This window comes from Scyliorhinus torazame, chromosome 16 (genome assembly GCF_047496885.1).
Source record: "Scyliorhinus torazame isolate Kashiwa2021f chromosome 16, sScyTor2.1, whole genome shotgun sequence".
Taxonomy (NCBI): domain Eukaryota; kingdom Metazoa; phylum Chordata; class Chondrichthyes; order Carcharhiniformes; family Scyliorhinidae; genus Scyliorhinus; species Scyliorhinus torazame.
The window spans coordinates 154,631,519-154,657,721 of record NC_092722.1 but is presented as its reverse complement, the minus strand read 5'-3'; the positions used below and the strand labels follow the sequence as shown (position 1 = coordinate 154,657,721).

Here is a 26,203-nt window from a genome sequence, read left to right as displayed (position 1 = left end):
AACCCCATCTTTTTTCCCAAGCTATTTGCCATCCGCCCTTAAATCTCCTTATGTGTCGCAACGTCAAATTTGTGTGTGAATGTTCCTGGCAAATGCATTGGGATGTTTTATTGTGTTTTCCATAATTGTCCCTTATTAATAGCAAATGTATATAATATTCGTATCAATCATTCAGCAGCAGTGAAGAAATAATATCAATTTACCAAGTCGAGACTATTTCTCAAAGGGTTATAGAATCCTCACTTCCAAATTGATTTTCATTCACTTTTTGTTTCATTATTTCCAACTATTACTTTACCATCTGTCGAGGTCATCACTAATCTTCCTTCAGAGACTCAATTAAAAGATTACTGAAGAGCTTCACAGATTTTTGTTATCTGATTGCAAAAGCATCCTTCGGTCAAACATTACACAGCCGGTTACTTACTGTACGTTAAAAGAATTTGGTGGGATAGGTATAGGGAAACTGTTTCCCTGGTGGGTAAAGTGGAATCAAAAACAAGGGGGACTCTATCCAAAGTGGAGCTGAGCTGAACTGCTTTTTCCACACACAGTCAGACAGAAATCTGGAATTCCTGCTGCTAAAACACTGGAAATGCCAAGTCAATTGGAGCTTTCCATCTGAAAGAATGGATTACTGAAAAGAAAGGACATCAAGGGATTGAGAGCAACGGTGGAAAAATGGAACTGAGTCTCACATCAACCAGGAATGACTTGAATGTTGGGGCAGGCTCAAAGATGGGTGAATGGCCTACTCCTGTTTTCATGTCTTATGTCTCTGTGAAATTACCTTGTAAAATTGAAGTCAATATAAATCAGGGGAAACACTCCCACTTGCTGGATTCACACTGAGGACAAGGAAGGACAGTTGTGGTTATTGAAGCCCAATTATTTCCACCACAAGACATCACTGCAGGAGTTCCTTAGGGTAATAATAAGGCTCGGGGAGTACAAAGTAAGTAAAAGTAAATTACATTTATTTTACAGCAATATATACATGAGTACCAATAGAACCTCACTGGGTACTCTCTCCTATCGGTCAATTCCACACTGCTGACCTTTTATACAAGTGCAGGTTAGCTATCCCGCTCCTGGGGGGGAGCTCCTACTCCTCAAGGAGTATGGGGAAAACAATCATCCCCAGGCAATGTGTCCCGTGCTAGTTATTACAGGTAGTGTCCTCGGTCCAACCATCTTCAGCTGATTCATCGATGACCTTTCCCTCCATGTATTTTCTTTTATTCCCTTTTCTTCTCATGTACTTAATGATCTGTTGAGCTGCTCGCAGAAAAATATTTTTCACTGTACCTCGGTACACATGACAATAAACAAATCCAATCCAATCCAATCCAATTATCACCAAAGATGCTTGCTAATTATTACAGTGCTCAGTTCCATTCGCAAATCCTCAAAGTGAAGCAGCCGCTGTCTGCAAACAGCAGAACCTGGTCCATTGCACCTCCCAAACCCGCCACCTCCAGACTCCTGGAAGTGCAAAGACAGCAGGCACGTGGGACCGCCAGCACCTACAAATCACACACCATCCTGACTTGGAAATATCTCACTGCTCTTTCATCATTTCTGGCTCAAGATCCTGGAACTCTCTCCCTAACAACTGCAGATGTACCAACACCACATGGAGCGCAAGCACCATCACTTCTCAATGGCAAATAGGGAAGGGCAATAAATGCTGGATTTCCCATCGATGCCCATGTCCTGAGTGTTAATATAAAAATCAAAGACAAATTCCATTCTTCAGCAATTTTATGCTGCATTTTTTCATTCAAAGTATTTATAATTGTAGATTAACTGTAGATTAACTGACTAAAGTTACATTTTCAGAATGTTTAAACTGACAGTAATTATGGGGCAATCTGCTTGAAGCAGTGCAGGGGTTCTGCACAATGGTTTGCAAGGAGGACAATGGGGAAATAAATTAATTTGCTAAATCTTAGCATGGCTCCATTCTCTAAATGAATTAAAACCTTTCTAACTTTGGATTTCAGTGAGATTCAGTCCTTAATCTGTGAAATTACTTTCCTGGTAAATGATCAAGTTGACTCTCATAATGACAGGACTGTATGAATCCCTGACAGCCAGTAGCAGCTTGTGTATACTGACAAGCTGATACTAGTGGATACTTTTGTAGCTGAAACATTTCAGATCTGGAGAATGGGTAGATATCTAAATTACACAAGGATAATGCAATGTTACATTTTAGAGTTATTTGGAATGAATACTCAAAAAGCCGATGCAAAGAAACTAAAAGTTAATTAAATGTCCTTCCTAAGACAATGCCTGAAAGGATTCAAGTAAAATCCACAAATAAATAGGTAATCTTAAGAAGAAAAATTGAACACTGACTACTGCATTGCTGACACCAGCCAGTTTTCAGGTCATCGCTATTACCATAAATAAAACAATTAATTCTCATACCGTTATAGCTTCACCTACCACAAAGTGCGAAGACAAGGGCTTTTCACAAAACAGTCATCACACATATCTTTACATGAAATGGAGATGAAATACCGGGATATTTATTTTTTGATTCACATTAGCAATTTATGTTTCACCGCTCTATGACAAGCAGACTGCTTTAAGCTACAAATTGTGTTCTACTCATATTTGGAAACTTATTTTAAATCTCACTCTGAACTGTTACACAGGAACAGGAGTAGGCTATTAGGCCCCTCCAGCCTGTACCTCCACTCAAAGAGATCATGGCTGGTATGCAACCTAACTCCATACACCGTCTATCCCCAAGTCTCTTAGTAAGGTTGGTTAACAAAGTTCTGTTAATCTGAACCAAATGTTTTACATGGAAGAGAGTGCCAAACCTCTATCACCCTTTTCATGTAGAAGCATTTCTGAAATTAATTCACTCCTGAAAAATCTGGTAGTTTGCCTCTAATTCTTTTGACTATCCCCTAATCCTGGACTCCACAAAGAACAAAGAGAATGCCTCCCAATCCATGTCATCCATTTCCTTAATATCTTGCAATCTTTGATAAATCACCTCTTAATCTTCGAAGTTCCTGGGGAAAACACTTAAATTTGTGTAATCCCGCCTCGTCATTTAAGTCATGAAGTCCAGGTGTCTTTCTGGTACATCCTGCAAAGTTAGCCTTCCTCCAATGTGGTTCCCAGAACTGAACAAATTACTCCAGGTGTGGTTTAAACTAGGGCTTTATGGAGGCACAACGAGTGCCGAATTTCTGTTACAATGTTACGAGATGTCACTCCAAAATAAACACATTGTCACATTAATTGCAAAGGTCCCTAGATGTGTTTGATTTTATCTTGTCATGACATTTGTTCAAAATGATAGGACACCTATTCATCCATTCTCAGCCAGCTCATTCACTGCGCTGTACAACTTTATTGTGCTCAGCACGAGGATGTGAGGATTATTATCTAAATATTTGAGGAAAATGGTAACGTGTGCAAACCTCATTCTACGAGAGCTGCGGCCGCATCTGAAGCTAATTTAGCCATGATCCCAGTATTGGACATCACACACCACAGAATGGAGCAGCAAATAAACTTTTCAAACATACATTTGCATTGGCACGCTTGCAAGACTAGAACACACATTAGTGCCCACTGTAAGAGACATGTTTGTGAGAACAGTGTTGATTGAGAATTTAAGATGTGAACTGTTTGGTGTGTTTTTGAATTGGAAGCAACTTGATCCACAGGAGAGCAAAATGACTGAGTATACTTTTCCTTTCCGACATGTACTTGGGCATCATTTCCCTACATGTGCAACAGTTAATGGTTTGCATTAAAAGCGTTACAGAAACCACAAATTTGACTAGATATGTTATTCATTGAGCTGGCATTACGAAGCCAGAGTTTTGAAAATTTCACTATTTCGAACAAGCACCGTTATGAAACAAAATGGAAAGATTAAATGAGAACCTACATGTTTGATGTTTGATCTTCATTTTATGAGGTATGTTGAGTGAGAGATAATGTGCCCACCTCTTCCCATGACTTTTCATACAACTTGGAGTTGACATGGAATTGCATTGAATTGTATTGAACTACATAACAGGTCTATATGTTTTCACATATATTTCATTACTATTACACATGTCACTCTTCACTACCAAGTTCAATAATTGGTACTGATAGAGTTCATAAAATCTGGCCTCACTTTTAAGACCCCCTGTGCAGTCGCCAGCATTATGGTCGGGATTTCATGGCCCTTTTCCAGCAGCAGCGAAAGTTCGCCACTCACCGTCAGCGGGATCTTCCGGTCCCACCGAAGTCAATGGCCATTTGCATTGCTTGCCCGCCGTGCCACCAGGGAAGCTGCCGTGATGGGTCACCCCACCCCCCACCAGGGAAAGGGCTAGAAAATCGCAGGCTGTCCCATTCAACCACCCTCGCAAAATGACGATCAAATATCAGAGTTAAGTTCTCATTTAATCTTTAAATTATCCCTGTCCCCACTCAGTGAAGTATACGCCAGGTGTCTACAGATACAAATTCACTCTTGGAAACCGTGCAGGATCACTTCTACCTAACACAGCTGCAGTCACACTTTAGCAAACATGTGACATTGTGTTCTCTTACCTGGAAGCTGCATTTTTAGTGCTCATTGAAGTAAATATTCCAAAACAATTTGGTGAAATTCTGTCTATTCTATGGGAGTATTAAAATGATAATTTAGCACAGGTTACAGTCACAGCAGCCTTCCTGTTACTGGTGAACTATTCACAAAACGCAACATATTTATGTCATTTTAATGAAGTGGCCAGGACTCCAATGGTCAATTTGTTTTTAAAGCTGGGGATGAAACAGCACTTTGAGATGTTGCAACTTTTACGTCTGCATCTATAACTGTTGCATGACACTGCCGAAAATGATCTCTGCTCTAATTTTTCTAAGCATCTGTAATCTCTCCGCTGCACTTTGTTCGCTTATACTTCGGAGCTGTGACCACACTAACGGCTTGATACATTTTGCTGTTGGCAGAGCTCATACCAACTCTGATTTTGGCTCCCAAAATGTATATATGTCTGAGTCAGCACATCGTTATCCTCATTAGGTCAGTACAAACCCTTAATCCAATTATCTTGAGCACTTCATGTACAGGGTTCTCCCCTGTTCAAATTAATGAGAGACTGTCAGACTTTACGTTGGCTTCCCAGAGTCTTTATAATCTGATACAATCTGATTTTTCATCACCAAAAATAACCCATCAGAACTCAAGCCAGAATTCCACCTGCCCTTGTTTCCAGCCCAGTTTTCAGCTTGGCAAAGAAGTTGCTAATTGTTCCCTTCTGTGACTCTCCACCAATAGTTTATTTATATCACTAAGTATTATCCAATCCGATGCAGCCTTTTGCAGTCATTCTGACATTGCAAGTTTAAAGATAACGAAACGATGATGGGTGGGATTTAACAAGTTCCGTTTTGGAATCGAATAGTGGGGTGTTTCTCGGAGCCGACAGTGCAGAGAATGACCCCACTATCAAACAAGACTTTATTTTTTTGGGGTGGGGGGTGGAGGGGGGAGCTCTGTGGGGAATGCCGGCCGAGACCGCACTTACCTCAGGTAGAGATTGGGATGTCATTTTTAAATGCCACCCTGATCTTTCAACTGCCCCCAACGGCCGAGCTTACCGATTAGGGGGTCCTAGAGCACCCCTCCTCACCCCACCTCATAAGGGAAGGCACCCCCAGGCCCAATCCCCGGCACAGACAACCTGGCAGCTCACACTGCCAACCTGACACCCTGGCAGGGCCCGGCCAGTCTTGAAGTGCCACCTGGGCACCCTGGCAGTGCGTGGGTGGCAGTGTCAAGATGTTCACGTGGCATCAGGGGTGCCACCCTACCCAGAGCCCGACCACCCAGGGCCTTCAGTTGCCTGGAAATTCCCCTTCTCCCTTCCCCGCAGTGCCATTACGCCTGGTCCAAGTCTGTGCAAACCAGTGCTAAACGGCGCCACAGCGAGGCCCCCCAGGCATGGGCATTCGATCCCAGGCCTTGGGATACTCAGGTACAGACACATGTGAACCTAACTGTTTACTTAATATGAAAATCTGGATCCCGCCCATTGAGGTCAAGATCCAGATCGTGACATCTCGTGAGATCTCGTTGGATCTCAAAAGCATCCAGAGCGTCATAATTCTCACAAGAGGCATCTCACGAGATTTAACGATCTCGTCGCAACACCCAATGTGGTGCGACACGGCCGTACGATTGCGTCCGGTATAAAGGAGGACATGTTTCAAAGTGTTTGACCAAATTTGGATGAGCTCCGAAGATTGCCGAAAGAGAATTTTAATCGCTGGTTTGTTTTGTGGAGTATGAGCAAACAACTGTGACTGAAATATTGATTTATTTCAACAACAACAAAAATCTTAAACAGTCCACTATATGTCTGGGTGCCTCGGCACACAAAAAGAACAATTCTAGAAGTGTGTTGACTATTAGGAAGAACGTATTGTAAAGAGTATTTACAGAACAGAAAGAGGCCATTAAGTCCAAATGGTCCATGCTAATAATTATGCTGCACGTGAGCCCCGTCTAGGTCATTAACATCCTTCTCCCTCTCTTCTCCCTCCTGCGCTTATCTACCTTCCCCAAGAACATATGTATTGATAGTTGCCTCAATTATTCCCTGGGGTGGCGAGTTTCACATTCTCACCACACCTGGTAAAGAAATTTATCCTGAATATCCAATTGGATTTAGTAATGACTATTTCATTAACAGAAAGGTTCATTCCATTGAATTAATTGAGACTGAAAAACGTTTTGCCAAAAGAGAAACAGACTATTTACAAAATGGCTCATGGTCTAACCTATTTAGATGGAGTAACATGATGAACACAATTTAGATGTTACGTATCTGACAAAGAAACACTGCATCACCTGAAGAGCAACTGTTGAGGCCTTTTCAAGTTTTGGGATTTTTTTCAAATATTTCAAAAATATAAAATGTTTCTCCTGCAACCGCTAGAATAGGGGTTGCCTTGTGTATTCATGTTTGTTCCGAATTGGAGCAAGGTCACTTTAAGAGTCTGATCATGTGACATATTGATGACATCATCGGCCATTTGCATGGGCAAATGGGCAGTGTATCCTGACAGCCTGTTGAGTAAACACCTTTCCAATAAAGCTCTTTGTTTGTTTGTACCTTTGTGGTCTGCAAGCCAATCCTTTAAAAATACCACAAAGAAAATTGGCGATGAGGAGGTTGGAAGCACACTGGCAGATTCCCAGAGAATTTTTAAAAATGTAGAAAAATCATTGATCCGTGCACAGACATCTGAAAAGGATTAAGAAGCTAAAAACCTCACTATACAAAAGCCTGAGGGGAAGGCGTGCTAAATGTCGGTAGCAGCCATCGAAGGAACCAAAATTAAACATAGATATCGAAGGAAACAATATCGAAAAGAAGCTCACCATGTGCTCTGCACAGAAAGACCTGGAACAGTGCAGGGAGCACTGTGAGTAGCATTGACCCTGCAACAAGGTTTAGAACTGGGGGTGTTCCAAAACTCGGGAGGAAATAGGCTGAGTTCAGGGGTAACTTGTTTGAAAAAAGTAGCGAGGTAGTGTTAAAAATGTTGTTGTACATCGTGTGTACGCAAGCCCTTTGGTAAAAATAGCACCATCTTGCAGGGGGCTAGCAGGCAGCTGTTGTGGATCTCGCAGCTCTAGCTCCCATTACGACCCCCCCCCCCGCACTTTGGGGTCAGAGGCCGCGCATGTGCACGGCGGCAGACTCCAGTGGCCATTCCGTGCTCCATGGCAGACTCAGCCCACGGACCTCGACCGCAGAAATAGTGCCCCGTATCACCCGCTCACCCGATCCGGTCGGCCCGCACAAAAAAAAACACCAGTCCCAAATGAGGCCCCCCTGCCCTCCGATCGGCCCTCCCCCGACTGTGGCGGCCCCGTACTTAATCGACAGCCGCCACGTGGGTATCACGGATGGTGGGACAGAGAATAGCGGGGCAGGCCTCAGGCAATGGCCTGAGACGGTGGATAATAGGCGCGACGTATTCCCCGAGAACGCCGGTTTTCGGGGCGGAGAATCGCGGAGACGGACCACGTGATGTAATGATGACATCATCAGCCATTTGCACGTCCATATGGGCTATCTATCCTAACCGCCTGCAGAGTAAACACCTTTTCAATAAAACTTGTTTGCTTGTAACTTCGTGATCTGGAAGCCTATCTTTTAAAAATTACAGTAAGAAGTTTTACAACACCTTGTTAAAGTCCAACAGGTTTGTTTCAAACACTAGCTTTCGGATCACTGCTCCTTCCTCAGGTGAATGGAGAGATATGTTCCAGAAACATATATATAGACAAATTCAAAGACGCAAGACAATGCTTTAAATGCGAGCATTTGCAGGTAATTAAGTGTTTACAGATCCAGAGATAGGGGTAACCCCAGGTTAAAGAGGTGTGAATTGTCTCAAGCCATTAAAAAAATTACCACAGGTTGTCGTTTAGATTACACAGTTCACACTACCGACTAATGTTCAGTCATTAAACTGCAGAAGAAAATTGCCTCTGGAATTTAATTTTTCATGTTTGATCTACTCATTAATCAGGAGTGGTGCAATAAAGCAGGTTGGGCGGGATTTTCCACTCCCGTGGCGAAGTGGCTGCGCCGTCGTGAACGCCGTCGATGTTCACGACGGTGCGAAACGGCCCCGATCCCGACCGATTCAGGCCATGACAATGGGCCAGGATCGGGGCCACGTCATCTACACGCGCCAGGCCTTGTCGCCCGCGTAAAGGCGGTGGCGCATAGATGACGCCGTGGTTGCCGTCCTCTCTAAGTCCGCCCCGCTAGATGTCTGACGGATCTTGCGGGGCCGCGGAAGGAAGGAGGTCCTCCTTCAGAGAGGACGGCCCGACGATCGGTGGGCACCGATCGCGGGCCACCCCACATTTGAGGTACCCCCCGGTGCAGGATCCCCCTCGCCCCCCCGCAGGCCGCCCCCCCCAGCGTTCGCGCACCGCTCACGACGGCAGCGACCAGGTGTGGACGGCGCCAGGGGAACCCGCCGTTTTGGCCTGGCAGCTCGGCCCATCCGGGCCTGAGAATAGCGGGGGTGCCGGAGAATCGCCATTTTGGGTGTCTCCGGCGATTCTCCGGCCTGCGGCCCGCGAAACTCGACCGGGCCGTTCCCACTGCTTCGGAGAATCGCGGGAAGGCGTCGGACTGGCGTCCCGGGAAATTTTGGAGGCCCAGGAGATTCTCCCAACCGGCGCGGGAGTGGAGAATCGCGCCCGTTGTTCTGGAAATGAACCTGCAAGTGCACAAAATGAATTCAAGACATAAGGGAAGAGACAAAGAGTAAAAGAAAATGAACATGGTTAAGCAAAACCAAGACTGAAGGGCACACTCTGGAATTAACTGGAAGGAAATTTGAGATTTTTTACCTGTAGCTGAGCAGAATATCAAAAAAATAGTCTGACCAGAAGTCATTTCTTAGCATTCAAAATAAAGTGCCCATTGAAAGCAAAACTGTACAAAAACATTATTCTTCCTCCACCTACCCCTCCCCCATCAATCGCCTGCTTCCAAAGAATTCTCACTAGTGAAGTTTCCAAATCAAAGAATGCTTCAACTGCCGGTATTCACATAGAATCGTAGAATTTACAGTGCAGAAGGAGGACATTTGGCCCATCGAGTCTGCACCGGCCTTTACAAAGAGCACCCTACTGAAGCCCACGTATTAACCCTATCCTCGTAACCCAGTAACCCCCACATAACATTTTTGGAAACTAAGGGCAATTTAGCATGGCCAATCCACCTAACCCACACATCTTTGGACTGTGGGAGGAAACCGGGGCACCCCGAGGAAACCCACGCAGACACGGGGAGAACTTGCAGACTTCGTACAGACAGTGACTCAGCCGGGAATTGAACCTGGGATCCTGGAGCTGTGAAGCAACTGTGCTAACCACAATGCTACCATGCTGCTTCAGAGGCTCTTCACACTAAGTCACTGTTGGGGGTGACAGCGATCATATCCAGCCCCTCAGAAAGGAATGGAAGTGTATGGGGGGACAACACGCAGGTAAATCATTTCAACCCACCCCTGGTACCCAGTAACCAGGTTAAATAAAGTTAGACATTCTGTGGGCCGAAGAGCTCAGTCCGATAGATTTTTCACAAGCTGTGCCATGAAGCGGAGGAAAATCTTTTCCTTTTTTTGGCCTGCATCAAGAGGATTATCGGAAAAGGCTGAACAGCACGTCAAGTGGGTCAAGTGCAAAGAGTCATAACTGATTGATCAATGTTATTGCATTTCACCTCCACAAATCTCACCACAGGAAACTGCTCTGCTGTGGTTCTTTGTTCAATTTGAAGCTTTGGCTGTGAAGAATGTGTAGGAAGTAGAAGACACCGATGCAAAAAAAAACTGTGCTATTCCAGTTCCGCTTTATCTGTTTGTTGTTCAGGCAGTAATAAAAGCAACGACTGGGCATTAGCACTGCAACTTTAGTCGCAGTCAAACCTTTCAAAGAAAGGCAAGCTCCGTGATGATCAATTGCAAATCACAAGGTAATCCTGAGAAGCAATGAAAACATGACATTCAAAATGTGAAAAGAGAATGCAAAGGAAGCGGGTCAAAAGACCATTTTGTCTTGAGATATCGGAGTGTTACATATAGGGTAATCCACTTGGGGTTGAACTTAGGCTCCAGTAGGGGGTGCCATATCTACAAAGACTGTTGACAGTCATTCTTCTAAAGTACAGATTTTAAAAGTCATGAAGGATGAATAATTTCTTTACCCACAGCTCTGTATGTGCTGCAGTAACTCAGTGATAATAACTTCCGTTTTAGGAGCTGGCTATTTCCTCCACGGACTAGTGATGGATGATAAGAATGTCTATTGTCTTTGCTAAAAGCCCCGTCCTCACTAAATTGAACAGACAAGTAGCAATGAAAAATTAGATATGCAATAAATTATATACAGGGAAAGAAGTAAAAGGAGTTGTGAAAACTGAAGTTGGCAGTCTTCAGAGAAATTGGATTGAAGAAAAAAAACCAGGCCAGAGTCCAAGTGAAACTCCTGAAATATTGATGCAACTTCTCATTGGGGTGTGCTGTTGAGAGGGAATCTAGGTCAGAGAGGTTAGCTAATCATGATGCTGCAAGAGGTACATGGAGTGCACTTACTTTTTGTCTACTTTTCTCCTCTTCCCTCAGCTCAGCGACTCCGACCAGGCTACAGTGCAGCAGCTGCCGTCAATTATTTGGTGCTCAACTCAAGTGAGCATTCTTCATGTTGAAAGCAAAGAGGAAGAGAGCACAGATTAAAGGACAAAAGAAAAAGGGAAGAGAAAGGGGAAAAAACGGGAAAAATTTAAGAGATAAACAAAAAGCGTGGTGGAGGCAGATTCGATCAAGCCATTCAACAGGGAAAAAGAAAGAATGAGCAGGGTTAAAGGGAGAAGGCAGGGGAATGGTTCTAAGTGAATTACCCCTTCATAGAGCCAGTGCAGAGACGATGGGCCAAAAGGCCTCCTACTGTGCTGTTACAATTTGGTGATTCTGTGAAAAAGACCTTAAAGCTTTTTGTTCATTGAGACATTGGTGAATGAATGACAGAGTAGGTTCATAAAATGGACCAATAATGTCCCTCCATGAAGTACAAAACTCAGATGGAACATTCGTTAGGTAGGCCATTGTTCTACTTTCATATGAGCACGAGACGGTCTAGGTTTTTTAATCACCATGATTCATCCAGTTTTTCTTCCGCCAATCTGGTAGAAATATGATGAAACGACAATGAAGTTGTTGACTGTTCACAGCTATCAATCCCTGTCCATGAGTTTAAAACAGAATGCAACACACTGAAAATCCCAAAGATGACGAGGTTTGGGAACCATAGCTCCAAACTCACGTCCCTCCCAACCAACCTCACTTACCACATCGTAAAGTGGATCACATGAATATCTTTCAGAAAATATTATGGACTTGGCCTTTGAAAGCATGACCCTTATCTGAATATCAAATCAGATTTGCGTCATGAAAATGATTACCTTCTGGCACTATCAGGAATGGGGTGAGAGTACTGGTCTGAACAAAGAATAAAAAACCTCTAAGAACAATTCGTTACCAGCTGGAATGAGATTCCACAGCTCCATTTGCTCCTTTTGGGCTTTCAAGGTTGAATATCTAGTTGGGACCATTACTAGGGCCCTGTACAACATTACTTATCAGTCCAAAAAGGCTATAGTGGAAATAATTTGCAATATCATAAGTCAAGGAACGTCACAATTACACTGTACAACTGCAGCATGATGGCAAGGTGGTTAGCACTGCTGCCTCACAGCGGCAGGGACCCAGGTTTAATTCTGGACTCGGGTGACTGTCTGTGTGGATTTTGCACTTTCTCCCCGTGTTTGTGTGGGTTTCCACCGGGTACTCCGATTTCTTTCCACAGTCCAAAGAAGTGCAGGTTAGGTGGATTGGCCATGCTAAATTGCCCCTTGGTGGGGTTACGGGGTTGCGGGGATAGGGAGGGGGAGTGGGCCTAGGAAGGGTGCTCTTTCAGAGGGTCGGTTTGGACAGTTGGACTTGACGGGCCGAATGGCCTCCTTCTGCACTGTAGGGATTCTATGAATGGTTCAAATTGTAAGGCAACTTGCACAGAATCCAGACTCATGGCTTATCTCTTTTATTGTGTAAATTGCTGGTTATTTGTTGAATGATGAATCCCAACATTATAACATCATTCTAATCATAGAATTTACAGTGCAGAAGGAGGCCATTCGGCCCATCGAGTCTGCACCGGCTCCTGGAAAGAGTACCCTACCCAAGGTCAACACCTCCACCCTATCCCCATAACCCAGCAACCCCACCCAACACTAAGGGCAATTTTGGACACTAAGGGCAATTTAGCATGGCCAATCCACCTAACCCGCACATCTTTGGACTGTGGGAGGAAACCGGAGCACCCGGAGGAAACCCACGCACACACAGGGAGGATGTGCAGACTCCGCACAGACAGTGACCCAAGCCGGAATCGAACCTGGGACCCTGGAGCTGTAAAGCAATTGTGCTATCCACATTGCTACCGTGCTGCCCTAATGAAAATCACTGTCACAAGTAGGCTTCAAATGAAGTTACTGTGAAAAGCCCCTAGTCGCCACATTCAAGTGCCTGTTTAGGGAGGCTGGTACGGGAATTGAACCGTGCTGCTGGCCTGCCTTGGTCTGCTTTCAAAGCCAGTGATTTAGCCCTGTGCTAAACATTCCCCTTGAAATGAAAATCGCTTATTGTCACAAGTAGGCTTCAAATGAAGTTACTGTGAAAAGCCCCTAGTCGCCACATTCCGACGCCTGTTCGGGGAGGCTGTTGCGGGAATCGAACCATGCTGCTGGCCTGCCTTGGTCTGCTTTCAAAGCCAGCGAATTAGCCCAGTGTGCTAAACAACCCCTAATGCTGCACTCTCCTGGCAATCTTTCACCTTTAGTTTGTTGCTGAGTTATAGCTGGCATCATCACAGTCCCCCTGACAACCTCCTTGCATCCTCTATACTTTGGGAATCTCTGACCTAGATACTGTCCTTTTAAAAGTACATGTCTATTTGCAAAACCAACAAGACCAAACTGATTCTATACAGCAATGATGTTCAAAGCCCTGTGATTCAGACTGGAAAGCCACATCCTGGAGACCCAAAGAACTAGAAACAAAATTAATGAAATATTACGTTGAAGCTTAAAGCGCTTTACAGAAAAAAGTTGACTGTTTTCTTCAGACAGGCAGATGAAAAAGGGATGAATTACCAAAACTCTAGTTAGTTACTCAAATTATCAGAATGGCCATGGTCACAATTACCCTTCAAATCTAATATGTCAAACTTTGACACAAATTAAAATTCTTCCGATTACACAATAGTGACCCTTTTATCATACCCAAATACAGAATAAAAATAGGAAAAACATTGTGTTGCATTTAACTACCATTAACTGTCGACAGTAAGCCTCTGTTATTGCAAATTTAAATATAGAGAAACTTGATACGCAGTCAACATCCAGGCACTTATTCTTAAATGGAGACTCTGTACGATGGCGGAATTGCAAGGGTTTTGAATGTAACTCAGTCAAGATTTATTCTCGGGACACATGTGGTAGTCTTTAATTAGCATACCAAGTAAATCACTATGCCCATGCCATCCACATCAGAATCATCCTCATTCAGTCCAACGCACCACTTTAAAGAAACACAGCATGCTATTAAAGCTTTACAGTTAACCCCTGTGGCTATACTTTCACAGCAGTACTGCAGTTTTTGTGGCTAAAGTTACTAATATGATTCTTTCTTCTGCATTGATACAATTATTTAATTTTTAATGTGGTAACAAGCTATTTACGTTAGAATGCCCTGGGCAAATGGGGAGAGATGTGGGTTCACGCCCATGATTTTCCACACAGTGGTTTTCCATTTTTAGCTGCGTCCACCATCTAATTTTGCACAGGCAGAGAGGATTAATAAGGACACTCACTCTAGGCAACTCTCATCTATCTCCCAGCAGTTATCAAGAAATGTTAGTAAATGCCCAGCCATAATTTTCCCTCCTATGCCCTTGGTATAATGAATGGTGCAACAGGACCTAAAGGAGATGAATGTAAGAATGTTTAAGACTGCATTAAATACTGACTGTGTTCTATCTTATGTCATAAGAGACAAGGTAAAATTACATTCTGGAAATCTTGGAAATTTAATTGGTCAAGTACTCAAAATTACAATGTAAATGATTGATTAACACTGAAAAAAAGCAACGGCTCTTTATTAAAAACTATCTTAGAGGTTATCTTCAGCCTCCAATATATTGCAGTAATAAGGCACAGCTATAAAGTTCTTAAGCATCTATGAGAAATGGTCCAGGCACCGCCTCCCTCACCATTTAATTGACCCCAATTCCAAGACTTGATATTGTCCCAAGGCTACAGCAGACTGACAACAGAGTGAAGCCCAGGAATTAGTGGTTCATTAACATCTACTGATCTTAGTGCTGTTGCATATATTAGATTCTAGACAAGGAGTCAGCTTCAGCTCCAGGGTCCTGTTCCAACGGCAGACCATCACCTTAGGTTGGTCACACTTGACAAGTAATGAACATGAACTGGGAATGAGGTTTTGCAGCTGAATTCTACAATTTTGTGATGTATTTACATAGCTGGAAATTCTGCATTAATGTTCATAATACAATATCGACATTACAAGCAGGTGATGTTCTCACACTTGTTCAAAGTTAGTTCAATAACATTCACTTCAATCAACAATCAACATTGCTCAGTCTCTGTATAGTGGAGTCTGTACTGTTGAACCTCTGCACAGTGGCGTCTCGGGTGGAGTCTTTGTACAGTGGAGTCTCGGGTGGAGTCTCTGTATGGTGGGGTCTCTGTACCCTGGAATCTCTGTACATTGGAGTCTCTGTACAGCGGAGTCTCAGGTAGAGTCTCTGGACAGTGGAGTCTCGGGTGGAGACTCTACAGTGGAATCTCTGTACAGCGGAGTCTCTGTACAGCGGAGTCTCTGTACAGCGGGGTCTCTGTACAGTGGGGTCTCTGTACAGTAAGGTCTCTGTACAGTGGTATTTTAAGAATTGTTTTGTTGTACTTTGCATCGGAACAGCTTAAATTTTTTTGTGGCAGCCTCCAACACAGACACATCCCCAACCGTAATACAAAGAGTCGCTGTTGTAGAAGAATAAATGGACTTTACAGCAGTGTCCAAAAATGGCATTAAATCTGTTTGAAGACTTGGTGGCTTCGAGGTAAATGCGCCATCGCTGTTCTCTAAACTATGCTGAACAACTACAATCAGAATTGGTACAATTGGCCAGAATCTCATAGGATGAAGAAAACTAAACTGGATCCCTGCTCCTGATCTCTGAATAGCTACCCCTTACTGAAAGTACACATCAAGGTAGGTTAGTTCTGATGTGATGGCCTCCACATGTGAAAAGACGAGCAGCATTCAAGTAAACACTCACATATCACATGGAATATATGGTACAGAAGCAGGCCATTTGGCCCAACCAGTATTTAAACTCCACTGGACCATCTTCCCACTCCTCCTCGTCTATCTCTATCAGCACAACCTTCTAATACTTTCTTCTGCCTATTCACTGCCTCTACTATTCATGTTAACTGCTCTCCATTTTTGCTAGTCTCTGGGTAACGAGGTTTCTTCAGAATTCCCTATTTGATTTCTTGCTAACCATCTTACATAAGGAATTGAAGCATGAGTAGGCCAGTTCGACCCTTCAACACAATTATAGCTGATCTGATTGTGACCTTAATGCCTCTCCCTGCCCGTCGCTCCCTCCCCTCTAAATAACCCTTGAAAGCTGCCAAAGTCCCAGAGGACCATAGTCTGCTCTCCCCCATTCTGAAAGAGAAAGCTGTCTGCTGTTTATAAAACCTGGGGGGTCACCACTTCTTAGGCGAGGGGCAAAGTTGAGAAAGCAGGGCCTTCTTGAAAAACCTCAGCGATACGGGAACTGAACCCGCGTGTTGGTGACGCACCGCATCATGAACCAGCCATCCAGCCAACAGAACTAATACCCCTTAACTACCTTGCAGAGCAAACATCTGTCCAACCCGGTCCTCAAATGTTCAGGAATAGTTTCCACTTTCCTTCAAGTCCTTGAGTTTTGCATTTCCCCACAAGTGGAATCAGGTGCCAACTATAGCAAAATCCTTCAGAATTTCAGAGTTTTAAAGAGGAAAAAGACCAGCCTGCCCATCCTTTCCATAGGTATAAATGCATGTGAAAAGTTGCCATGGGAGGTGCACCAAAAGGCAACTGACATCCATTGAACTGCAACCAAGAAAGGAGAAGAGCAAATTGAAATAGGAGATATTAAAAAAAGGTATGGTTAGAGCACTTCTTAAAACCACAGCAGGTTGGACTTTAGTCTACCCATAGACATTGGAAATGGTATGTTTGAAAAGTGTTAAATGTATACTAGGTTTGAAGAAGCAACAACGTTTTTGGTAGGTAATTAATCACTGCAGTGAAAGTTATAACTAGACTCCAGTAGTGATTATATCAAACTCAATTTTCAATATTTTTTCCAAGATGAATATTCTTCGCCTTACTGTGCATTTCTTTTCCCAAAAAAGACAAGAAAACTAAAATCTGCTACAGCACGTAGCCACAGGTTCTTTCATTATTCTTCAGACTAGTGTGTTACGATTTTAACTGTGTAAAGCACAGCACTTAAATATGGTAACGATATATATTTATTATTTCCTGCATTATGTCTGAAATGAAACCGGAGCTCAATGTTGAATTACCGTACTATGGATTGTCAATATTTAAAACAAGGTAGAATGCGATTTCCTATCAAACAAAATCACAGGCTCCATTCCCAGACTGCCCATCACTCCCACTTGCCAGCTCTAGCTGGCGAGTTTCATCAGTTTTAGAGAAGGTTGCTTGATTGAGCACTATGAAGGCAAAAAATATTGATTTTCAGAGGTAAAAGGTAAAGTCACCATAATCCCAGAGACAATCGGCTCCTTTCCCCTTTGAAGGAGAGAGCTGACTGGTGGTGATTGAACCTGAGAATCACTTCACCTCAGGCGAGGGGCAAGGTTGAGAAGGTGGAAACTTCATGAATAACCTCAGCCGGTACGGGGATTGAACCTGCGCTGCTGGCCTTGCTCTGCATCATTAACCATCTGTCCAGCCATCTGAGCTAAATCAACCAAACCCCATGTTTTCCAGAAGAGCTGTAGGGCTGGATTCGCAAGAACGCCATGGACAAGACGTTGATAATGGAAAAATCCATTGACCTCCGGCGGGATTCTCCGGTTGCCGGGTGAACGCGGACAGAGAATCCCGCCCATAGGGTCTGACATTACTGGTCAGATTTCCAAATCATGAAATCTCTGCTATTATTAATAATAATAATCTTTATTGTCACAAGTAGGCTTACTTTAACACTGTAATGAAGTTACTGTGAAAAGCCCTAGTCGGCATCTGTGCGGGTACATGGAGGGAGAATTCAGAATGTTCAAATTACCTAACAACACATCTTTCGGGACTTGTGGGAGGAAAACCGAGCACCCGGAGGAATCCCACGCAGACACGGTGAGAAGCACAGACAGTGACCCAAGCCAGGAATCAAACCTGGGACCCTGGTGCTGTGAAGCGACAATGCTAACCACTGTGCTACCATGCCGCCCTATGAATGACCCTATGAAGAAGCGCAAATCCAAATACATAGATAAATACGCGATGCTTCCAACTGGAAGGTTTTGCAACTAGCTCCATAAATTCATGGAAATAGTGTGTGGAGGTTGGGGGGGAGGGCAATATTAGGGCAATATTATATGCAAAATTGGGAAAGGACACTGCCTTCAGGAAAAAAATGTAGCAGTAGCTTTATTGTTGGTTTGCACAGTGACATATTCTAGATGTTGGTGTATACGTCGACCAAACAATCCCTCCAAAAACAGGGATTGACTTGTACGCCGAGTATAAAAGCGAACCATCAGGGTGTGTGGGTGATCACCATCCTTGTCATTCACTGCATGGGGTCTGCTCAGTGTCATCATACCTGAAGCTCCTGCTTCTCTTTGCAATTCAGCCGGTATCACCTGCTTGATCAGTTGCATTTAGCTGTAAGGTGCTGAAGTAAAATATGCATTTGTAGGGTGAAAAATTGAGGCTGGTTGCTAATGTGGGTATAGCAGCATGGCCAAAAAGAAGGGTCGACGTAATGGGTATATGCAAAATGCGAATTATTTTTTTGGAGGGGCACAAAAAAAAGGCTCATCTTGTGTGCTGGGTCAATTTATGCGCTACAATCTGTGGTAAATTACACTGAAACCCCTGACTGTCTTACTTGCATGTGCCTTTATTGTTAAAAAATTACCCCAGTTTTCCTCACTTCTCAAAATTGCTCTCGACAGAGATATCCGTCTTTTAAGTTGAATCAAAATATTCCCTAATCAGCAAAGTTATTACTTACAAAGCGAATATAATTTGACTAACTTACTCAGCAAAAATGGGCTCCTTTAAATTTCAAACGTTTTAGACCATCATGTCTCTTCTCTCTAAGAAACTTTAACATTCCTTTATTACACTCCTGCATCTGTTTACAGAAACACTTGAACAGGAACAGTAAGAATGGAGCTCCACACAGCATCAGCTTATGCTGCACCAGATCTACGGGGACAAAAGGCTAGGCTCCCAATTAATTCTCAACAAAAATGTAAATTATACAGTGCCTTTAACATATCAAATTTCCCAGACAGTTATGGGGGAAAAGAATGCTGAGTCTTGACGAGAGATAATTAGGATGGGTGCTAAAAGCACAATAGAAAGCTCGCTAGGAGGAGCCAGAGAAACAGAGTGCCTCAGGGAAGCTTCAGAGATTACTGCTTAATTATAAATTGGCTGAAGGCTCTGCCAGCAATTGGAGATGTGGGGTGAAGGGCAATGGAAGAGGCACACAACCCAGAACCAGAGTAAAAGAGCATATGTTAGGGGAGAGGGGGGTTACCATATTCCAGGGTGTATCATCATCATATGACCTCCTGGACCAACCGCATTGCCCCCAAATGCCTATCATTGGTCACCGACATATTAAACCTTGCAGCTGTTGGTCAATAATGACAGCCATGATGTCCACAATTCTTTAAATCTCAGAAACTGGTGTAGTTTACACCAGTTACAGCACTCATGCTGCAGTTCAATAATGGATCCAGGGCACATCATGGTCTTGCTGTTGAGTGTGCTTAGCGCAAAGCAGAAGGAGAAGACAATGCCCCAGTGCTCAGAGAAGTGTCCAGGAGCAATCCAGGAGAGTTGGCAATCCTAAGCAAGGCTATGGCGAGATATTTAAACAATTACGCTGCTTTTGAATGTATTGCAATGTGAAATGCAGAGTTAGTGGGCGAGCGGGTCTTAATGACAGGCAGGATAAGCACAGCAGGGTTTGGGCAAATTGGAGTTTCTGACGAATGGGAAGCCAGCAAGAGGACAATAAAGTCGCCAGATCTGGAGATGACAGAGAATGAGTAAGAGTTAAATCAGTGGAGGGGCTGAGTAGGATAATGATGTAGGCTCATTAAAGTTCACCACATATTCTCTGTGGCAAATAGATTGAATCCCCTGCCTGCAAGACCAGAATCTACAATACCATCACAATTATCATTTGTGTCTAACATTTTGGAAACAAAAGCATTAAAATGGTCACACAATTTTTAAAAATATTGACCTTGGTTGAGAACAGCTTACCAGATTGACTATGGTAACTAATTTAAGTTTTGTACTGGTCTAGGCCTATAACACTGGGTGCAGATTTGTAGTCCATTTATGTTCCCTCATTTACTTAGTTTACCCAACTATAGGCTAGGGAGACTCTCCACTTGTTGCTTGATTGATGCAGATATTGGGTGCCCAACATTAAAACTGTTCTAATGCCCGTACTAACATCCCTTATTTGAGGAACACAAAATCCAGTGAAGAATGGTTCTTATATTTTGCTAACCCCACAACTCCCACAGTTAGTACTTGACAGTGGAAAATGGGCAGGAAAAAAAGTTGTTCCGAATATATCATTGGACCAGGTGTCTCACTGGAAAATAAAACTCACAGTCTTCGATAAGATGATAAATCTTTTTTTGCCAGAGCAAAAATTGCATCGCATTTTATAGCTTGCCATACTTATAGACAGGAATACATAGACTGCTTAATGCTACAGGCTCGGGAGGCTGAAATGGCATTGTGTTTCTCAGATGTCTCAGCACAGATCTTTTACTACCCTGGGATACAGTTCAAAGTGTGTTATTCGGCATAACATATAGAAATTCCTTAACCTTATTCCACACCTATTTCACAGTTTTCAATTTTGGGGGGAAAGTGGGGAAAGCTGTCTGATCAAAATGATCAGAGCTGAACAGTCATTATCAATTGCTTTATTGTCTTACATATTTAAAATGGGAATAATAAACGATAATCACTTCACTCCTGGTATAACATTTTGAATATTTTTTATACTTCTCACATACAACTTTTATATTTTGTGCTGCTTTGCAGGAAGTGAGTGCCTGTCTGGGACTGCATCACAATAGCAGGTGAAAGAAAATCAGAGTGCTAAATATGAAGATCAAAACTCAGAAATGATTTGCAAATTGTTGCAAGAATACACAAGATTACATTCCGTCCATCGATTAGCTGATGCTGCATTTTAAAAGTGACATACCTAGTTCTGTTTTTAAATAAAATAATATTGATACATGCAGTGTCCAGTACCCATCACACTTTTTAATTAATAAATGCCAATTACTTTGCATTTAGATGCAATTGTCGACTTTATGTTATAGATTGCACACGAACAGTAATGCAAGCAAGCGTACAAATTGGCAGGAATTCTTGGGGGAGAGGGACACAAGCATGGAGAACTGAATGGGGGGGGGGGGGGGAAATGAACAGCTTCTAGATAATTGTTTCAGAAATATGACAAGTTTCTGGAGTGCACGACAACCATATGTGTCTTTGAAAGAGGTAAACTTTTAAACAGGGTTATTCAACAGCGACATAATAAGATCCAAGGTAATTGAAATAGCAGTCAAACCTGCTTTAAAAACTTAACTGAATCAAAATGCAGGACGTTGTACCGTCAAAGCAATAATACTTGTCTGTTTCAACACCAAAGTGCAATAAGAAAGAAAGTAACAGTTAACGTTATAAGAGATTAACATCTTAATCAGCACTAAACATAAACAATTATTTGACATAATAAGAAATGGACTCTGGTGAAAATGTTTTAAATAGTAATTTTTCCTCAACTGTAACCTTCCCAGCAGGTCAGGATTTTTAAAAAAGGGAAATGAGGTAGTGGAGGGAATGTAATTGTGTGGATTTTTGTAACAATTTATAAATAATTTCTGAGTTTTGAACTTCATTTTTATCACTGCCCCCTCACAGCTTTAGTGATGCAGCCAGTCCCGGGCAGGCACTCACTTCCTGCACGGCAGCACACACTCGGTGGCTCATGAGAAGTTAGCAAGCGAAAAAGAAACCTACGTGGAGAGACCAAAAGACAACTTTTAACCAACACCCTGACGGACAAGAAAAGTTAAGACAGATCAGGATAGGAGTGGGGAAAGGACACATTGCCCCGTCCCCTAGTACCTGGCTATGTGCTGACACTCAGCACATCGTCAGTCCCTTTAAACAACATTTCAGGAGATAGGGGTTATTTTTTGCTGGGTTAGCCGGGGAGGGGGGGGGGCGGAGGGTTGATGTTGGGGGGAGCGGGCGGAGAGGGTTGGTGTTGGGGGGAGTGGAGAGGGAAGGATTGTTGTTGGGGGGGAGAGGGTTGGTGTTGGGGGGAGCGGGGGGGAGAAGGTTGGTGTTGGGGGAACGGGGGAGAAGGTTGGTGTTGGGGGGAGCAGGGGAGAGGGTTGGTGTTGGGGGGAGCGGAGAGGGAAGGATTGTTGTTGGGGGGGAGAGGGATAGTGTTGGGCGGAGCGGGGGAGAGGGTTGGTGTTGGGGGGAGCGGAGAGGGAAGGATTGTTGTTGGGGGGGGAGAGGGTTGGTGTTGGGGGAATGGGGGGGGATTGGTGTTGGGGGAGCGGGGGGAGACGGTTGGTGTTGGGGGAGCGGGGGGGAGAGGGTTGGTGTTGGGGGCAGCGGGAGGAGAGGGTTGGTATTGAGGGGTGCGGGGGGGGCGGTTGGTGTTGGGGGAGGGTTGGTTTTGGGGGGGGCGGGGTGGTTGGTGTTGGGGGGAGCGGGGGGGGAGTGGGTTGGTGTTGGGGGAGCGACAGGAGAGGGTTGGTGTTTGGGGGAGCGGGGGGGAGAAGGTTGGTGTTGGGGGAGTGGGGGGAGAAGGTTGGTGTTGAGGGGTGCGGGGGGGAGAGGGTTGGTGTTGGAGGGAGCGGGGGAAGAAGGTTGGTGCCGGGGGGGAGCTGGGTGGAGAGGGTTGGTGTTGGGGGGAGCGGGTTGGTGTTGGGGGAGCGGGGGGGTTGGTGTTGGGGGAGCGGGTGGGGTTGGTGTTGGGGGGAACGGGGGGGGGGGTTGGTGTTGGGGGGAGCAGGGCGGTAGAGGGTTGGTGTTGGGGGAGCGGGGGGGAGAGGGTTGGTGTTGGGGGGAGCGGGGTGGTTAGTGTTGGGGGGAGCGGGTTGGTGTTAGGGGAGTGGGGTGGTTGGTGTTGGGGGAGCGGAGGGGGAGAGGGTTGGGTTGGGGAGAGGGTTGGTGTTGGGGGAGAGGGTTGGTGTTGGGGGAGTGGGGGGGGTTGATGCTGGGGGAGCGGGGGGAGAGGGTTGGTTTTGGGGGAGCGGGGTGGTTGGTGTTGGGGGGAGCGGGGGGGAGAGGGTTGGTGTTAGGGGGAGCGGCAGGAGAGGGTTGGTGTTGGGAGGAGCGGGGGAGAAGGTTGGTGTTGGGGGGAGCGGGGAGGGGGGGTTGGTGTTGGGGGGAGCGGGGGGGAGACGGTTGGTTTTGGGGGGAGCGGGGGGTTTGGTGTTGGGAGGAGTGGGGGGGAGAGGGTTGGTTGGGGGAGCGGCAGGAGAGGGTTCGTGTTGGGGGGAGCGGGGGGAGAAGGTTGGTGTTGGGGGGAGCGGGGGGGTTGGTGGCGGGGGGAGCGGGTTGGTTTTGGGGGGAGCTGGGGCTGTTGGGGGGAGCGGGTTGGTGTTGGGAGAGCTGGGGGGGTTGGTGTTGGGGGAGTGGAGGGGTTGGTGTTGGAGGGAATGTGGGGGTTGGTGTTGGGGAGCAGTGGCGTAGAGGGTTGGTGTTGGGGGAGCGGGGGGTTGGTGTTGGGGGGAATGGAGGGGGTTAGTGTTGGGGAGCAGGGCTGTAGGGGGTTGGTGTTGGGGGGAGCGTGGGGGTAGGTGTTGGGGGAGCAGGGGGGAGAGGGTTGGTGTTGGGGGAGCGGAGAGGGAAGGATTGTTGTTGGGGGGGAAGAGGGTTGGTGTTGGGGGAATGGGGGGGATTGGTGTTGGGGGAGCGGGGGGGAAGGGTTGGTGTTGGGGAGGGTTGGTGTTGGGGGATGGGGGGAGAGGGATGGTGTTGGGGGAGCGGGGGGGTAGGTCTTGGGGGAGCAGGTGGGAGAGGGTTGATGTTGGGGGAGCGGGGGGGTTGGTGTTGGGAGTGGGGGAGGTTGGTGTTGGGGGAGCGGGGGGGTGTTGGTGTTGGGGGAGCGGGGGGGGGTTGATGTTGGGGGAAAGCGGGGGGGAGAGGGTAGGTGCTGGGGGAGCGAGGGGGATTGGTGTTGGGGGGAGTGGGGGGAGAGGGTTGGTGTTGGGGGGTGCGGGGGGGGGGGGAGGATTGGTGTTGGGGGAGCGGAGGTGGAAGGGTTGGTGTTGGGGGAGGGTTGGTGTTGGGGGGAGGGTTGGTGTTTTGGGGGAGGAATTAGTGTTGGGGAGGGTTGGTGTTGCGGGTAGGGTTGGGGTTGGGAGTTGGTGTTGGGAGGGGGAGGGTTGGTGTTGGGGGGAGGAGGAGGTTTGGTGTTGGGGGGGTAGGGGGTTGGGGGTTGGTGTTGGGGGGGGTAGGGGGTTGGTGTTGGGGATGGGGGGGGACTCGTTGGGACTGCGGACTGTCAGGAAGCGAGACAAAGGGGCGCAGGAGACACAGAGACCAGGACTGACCAGCCCCCGGCTCGGAGCTCCGCCAGCCCCCAGCTCGGAGCTTCACCAGCCCCCGGCTCGGAGCTCCGCCAGCCCCCAGCTCGGAGCTTCACCAGCCCCCGTCTCGGAGCTCCGCCAGCCCCCAGCTCGGAGCTCATCAGCTCCCGGCTCGGAGCTCATCAGCTCCCAAACTGCAATCCCGACTCTGATCAGACCCCACCTTGGCTTGCGGCGCACCCCCCCCCCCCCCCCCCTCCCCGCAGTTCACCCAGCCCCGGGCTCTGAGCCCCCACCCCCAGCCCCGGGCACTGCCCCCCCCCAGCCCCGGTCACTGTGCCCCCCCCCAGCCCCGGGCACTGCCCCCCCCCCCCCCCAGCCCCGGGCACTGTGCCCTCCCCAGCCCTGGGCTCTCCCCCCCCCCCCAGCCCCGGGCACTGCCCCCCCCAGCCCCGGGCACTGTGCCCCCCCCCCCAGCCCCGGGCTCTGCCACCCCCCCAGCCCCGGGCACTGAGCCCCCCCCCACCAGCCCCGGGCACTGCCCCCCCCCCCAGCCCCGGGCACTGAGCCCCCCCCCCGCCCCGGGCACGGTGCCCCCCCCCCCCAGCCCGGGCTCTGCCCCCCCCCCCCAGCCCCGGGTACTGCCCCCCCCCCAGCCCCGGGCACTGAGCCCCCTCCCCCCAGCCCCGGGCACTGTGTCCCCCCCCCAGCCCGGGCTCTGCCCCCCCCCCCCCAGCCCCGGGTACTGCCCCCCCCCCCAGCCCCGGGCACTGTGCCCCCCCCCAGCCCCGGGCACTGCCCCCCCCAGCCCCGGGCACTGTGCCCCCCCCAGCCCCGGGCACTGTGCCCCCCCCCCCCAGCCCCGGGCACTGAGCCCCCCCCCACCCGCCCCGGCACTGTGCCCCCCCTCCCCCCCGGCACCTTCCAAAGCAGTTTCCCGAGCTGTCCATTAACAACTTCAAAACTCAATCCAACTCGGCACTTCCACATTTGCCACTTACCCACTTTCCAATTTTTGAAATAAACGTCTCTTCACTCAATACATTTCCACCTCTCGGTAAAGGTTCTTCACCTCGGGACTTTCTAATTCATCAGCGCCCCAAATCCTGCTGCATCCTCCCGGGGCAAAGGGAGAGTTTAGTCGCTGCTTCTCTTTTGGTTTCTCCGTCCTTTCGTTTTTTTGGTGCACTTTTGTCTTTTCTGTGTAAACTTCCCGGGAAGGTTCTTCCTCTGCTCCTCAATGAGAAACGGTGAACAGCAGAGTATCCGGCCACTGTGCACTCAGCAGCCGAGCTCAGCCCCGAGCCCAGCAGCACTCAGACTCAGCAACAAACCCACAGGCGGCAGAGCTACAGCTCAAAGCAACCAGTCAGATCACAATCTCTCCTCCCACCAAACAGGGCAGGACCAGACAGCCCGCTCCACATCCTCTAGACAGCGCTGTACAACAGACATGCACTTCACAGTGCTCCACGCACCACTGTATAACAATAATAATAATAATCTTTATTATCACAAGTAGGCTTATATTAACACTGCAATGAAGTTACTGTGAAAAGCCCCTAGTCGCCACAACCGGCGCCTGTTCGGGTACACAGAGTGAGAATTCAGAATGTCCAATT

The 26,203-nt window shown here is 46.7% G+C and overlaps 1 protein-coding gene across 1 annotated transcript in view; it reads right to left on the bottom strand.

The window, feature by feature from the left end:
* Positions 1-25,918, bottom strand: part of chst15 (carbohydrate (N-acetylgalactosamine 4-sulfate 6-O) sulfotransferase 15) — a 106,943-nt gene extending 81,025 nt beyond the window's left edge. Inside the window, exon 1 of the mRNA XM_072479269.1 lies at positions 25,583-25,918. The gene's annotated coding sequence lies outside the window, so the exon portion shown is untranslated. The remainder of the gene's footprint in view (positions 1-25,582) is intronic.
* Between the last annotated feature and the right edge of the window lie 285 nt (positions 25,919-26,203).